The sequence below is a fragment of the Fukomys damarensis genome, unplaced genomic scaffold (genome assembly GCF_012274545.1).
Source record: "Fukomys damarensis isolate Sample0158 unplaced genomic scaffold, DMR_v1.0_HiC HiC_scaffold_12, whole genome shotgun sequence".
Taxonomy (NCBI): Eukaryota; Metazoa; Chordata; class Mammalia; order Rodentia; family Bathyergidae; genus Fukomys; species Fukomys damarensis.
Genome location: NW_022900924.1, coordinates 3,639,141 through 3,642,902, shown reverse-complemented (window position 1 = coordinate 3,642,902; position 3,762 = coordinate 3,639,141).

The window sequence follows — 3,762 nt, the reverse complement described above, 5'->3', positions numbered from 1 at the left end:
CCGAGAGCAAAGAGACTTTCCAGAAGCAGAGAGCAGTCAGTGTCAGGCAGCAGCCAAGCGGGGTTCTGCCCAAGCTTTGCTGGAAGCCGTGGGGGAGGCAGCCAGTGGGGAATGGAAGAGGAAGGAGCGGAGAGGTGGGAGGAAGCTTCTTGAGCTTGGCGTTGAAAAGGAAGAAGAGACCTCAGAGGTGGAAGGGAGTGTGGACCCCACAGCATGTCTGTGGGCTGGCTGGAGGGCGCTGGAGTTCAGGGAGCCAGGCAGAGGGAGAGGTGGGACAGGACCTAGCCACAGGCTCCCAGGCCAGCCCTGGCCCCTCTGGTCTTTCGTAGATCTCTGGTAATTCTGCCCCTGTGCAGCCCTGAATAAGGGTTGCAGTGGGGTGAAGGACGTCCTTAAAACGTGGTGGTTCGTGCCTGTAATCCCAGCACTCAGGAAGCTGAGGCAGGAGGATCGCTGAGTTCGAGACCAGCCTGGGCTACATAGTGAGTTCAAGACAAGCCTGAACTACATATCGAGACCCTCTCTCAAACAAAACAAAACAAAAACATGAAATCCTGATTTCACTTCAAAATCCTCTTCAAGGGCTGGGGATTTAGCTCAGTGGTTCTGCCGCCTGCCTTGTAAGCACAAAGACCGGAGTTTGATCCCCAGTGCCAAAGGAAAAAAAAAAAAATCAAAAAACAAAATCCTCTTCTGACAATTGGGACAATTGGTAACCTGTCAAGAGAATTTTACAGCCAGGTGTGGTGGCGCACGCCTGTAATCCCAGCACTCGGGAGGCTGAGGCAGGAGGATCTCTGTGAGACCATCCTGGGCTACATAGTGAGTTCTAGGTCAGTCTCACCTACATAGTGAGACCTTGTCTCAAAAAAAACAAAACAAACAAATGAGAATTTTCCAGACTGAGGGACTTGGAGAAACTAAGAGCGCATTTAGTCCAGGTTTTCTTTTTCTTTTTCTTTTTGTACCAGGAATCGAACTCAGGAGGTTAACCACTGAGCTAAATCCCTTGCTAGTCCAGGTTTTCTTGACCTATTCAAACCCCCAACCAGTTCCCTTCTCAGGCCCTGGCATTTCAGACACCTTGTCCACCCCTGGGGACGGTTTTGTCCCGCTTAAGAATTCTCCGGCGTCTGTGGGTCTCTCCCAGCCTCAAAGGGTTTGTCCTGCTTGATTTGCTGTAGTCGGAGTGACAAAAACAACAGGAAGTATATTTTGGTTTTCCAGGTACGACAGACATCAGGACACTGTGTCTGCTTCCCCAGCCCTGCCCAGCCCTGTCACACGTCTCGGAGCGTTCTGCTGTCCCAAGGAGGTAATTATGGTTTTCTTCTCCTAGAAGGGGTTTTCACGGAAGAGCCAGGCAGAGAAGCAGCCCCCAGTGGGCCGAGCACCAATTACTCCTACAGATTCAGGGACGTTCTTTACAGCGTGATCCTACTGGGGCTCCCAGTTTACCTCCGCCTCACCCTCTGTTCTACTCACTGGGCATTCTTTCACACACCGATTCCCGGTCTCAGCGTACCCATGATTTTTACCATGAATGTGTTCACAGAGGTGGCCTGGGAGAGTCAGGACCCTGGAGTCCAGGTCCTAGATTACAGTTCGCTTTGTGGCCTGGGATCAGTCACTTGGCCTCTCTGGGATTCTATTTCCTTTTGTGACAAGTGGAAGTGAGCATCCTCCCCTCCCCTTCTGCCTCATGGGCGCGTGTAACTGTGAGGGTCGGGTGAGGCCATGATGGTGGGTAGCAGTGGTCTGAGTCTGAAAGCAGCCAACCGTGTTCACACGGGAGACACGAAAACTCCTGTCCCGGGCACACCTGTCTATCCTACGTTTTTTGGCAGTTCCATCTTCTTTTCTGCAGTGCCAGAGATTTGACCCAGGGCCTGTGGATGCTGAACAACTGCTCTACCACTGAGCTACATCCCAGTTCTTTTCTTTTTATTGAATTTTTTATTTTGAAACAGAGTCTTGCTAAATTGCCTAGGTTGGGCTTGAACTCTTGATCCTCCTATCTCAGCCTCCTGAGTAGCTAGCGTACAGCTGTGCACTCTGCTAACTGCCTGCCAAGAAACTCTGTACAGATCACCTGCCATTCTAGGGAATGTGTTCCCAGACAATTCTGGGCTGTGGACTGTTTGGGGTTGCCTCTACCTGGGTTTTGGCTGATGGTTTTTTGTTTTGCTTTGCTTTGCTTTTTTGAGACAGGATCTTCTTATAGAGATCAGACTGGCCTTGAAGTCACTATGTAGCCCAAGCTGACCTCGAACTCCTCAGGGATCCTCCTGCCTCAGCCTCCCAAGCTCTGGGATTACAGGTGCGCACCACCATGTCTGACCATGGCTGATGGTTCTTGCTGAAGGACAGAATCAGAGGATGGCTTAGACTCCAAGACTTTTGCCTGCGTGGTGAAGTTCTGCCATGAAATAGCCTCTCTACACTGCAATCTGGGGGTAGCCTGGGGACTGTCTCACAGAGTTGCCCTTGAATGGAAGCTTGTTTAGAAGCAAGCAAAGCTGCTGCCTCCAGCCCTTTTGCAGGCTCCCCAGATGCCACTGACAAACCCAGAGGGCAGGGCTGAGTATAGTGGCATAGGTCTGTAATCCCAGCACTTGGGAGGCTGAAGCAGGAGGATAGCTGAGGACTTTGAGGTCAGCTTGGGTTACACAGTGAGTTGAAGGCCAGCCTGAACTACACGGAGAAGCCCTGGCTCAAAAACAAACCCAGAGGGCAGAGCCCAGCCTCCAGGCCAGATGACCTCTGTCAGCTGTGACAGATAAGAACAAGTTCCAGCCAGGCATGGTGGCTCACGCCTGCGATCCCAGCACTCTGGAGGCTGAGGCAGGAGGACCTCTGTGAGTTTGAGACCAGGCTGGGCTACATAGTGAGTTCCAGGTCAGTCTCAACTACAAGTTAAGACTCTGTCTCAAAAAACAAAACAAAACAAAACAAAAAATAACAGTTCCATGAGCTGTGGAAGGGGAGGTTACCAAATATGCAAAGCCACACTCTCCTGCCCAGGAGGGGTCTGCACAGAAAGGCATTTGTTTCTCCTCCAGATTATTAACTCAGAGTTGGAGATAAAGGTCTCAGGTCTTTTTCTTAGAGCATCTGGGTCCCCTGGATGACTGGTAGCTCCTTGGGCTTTTGCCATTGAGAGCAAGGGCTGGCTCTGGGGTCAAAACCCAGATGGGCTCAGCTGTTCCCTGGCTGTGGAACTTTGAGTAAAGTCTCCTCCCCTGTTGGGACTCTAGCCATCTTAGCTGTAAGCAGAGATGTTGGCAAGATGTCTGGGATAAGGTGTGCATAGACTTAGCTCCCCATGAGGTAGGCTACTGGGTGGGCTGGGAACTACTCACAGAGCCCCGGATGAGGGGTAACAGGTGCTTCCTGCCAACGCTACTGGTGACTTTGAGACTGTTCTCCCAGAAGCCTCTGGGCTCCAGATAGCCTAGACTCAATAGGATTTGAGCAGAGAAGAGTCCAGGTCTGTCCGGGAGGGGTGCAGTGTCTATCCTGGCAACCTAAGTGAGGAACCCCATGCAGCCTTATTAGGACTGGAAATTACCTCAGTGAATCCTCAAAATAAAGCCTAGGAATAGATATGATGATAAACCTCATAGAATTCAGTCACTGGCTGGTAGCTGAGACCGGATTCAAACCCAGATTGGGCAGCCCCTAAAGTCCACTCTCTCCGCATCTCACCTTTCCTCCCTTCCTACAGCTTGGCATTTGACTAGACTTTTTTTTTTTTTTTTT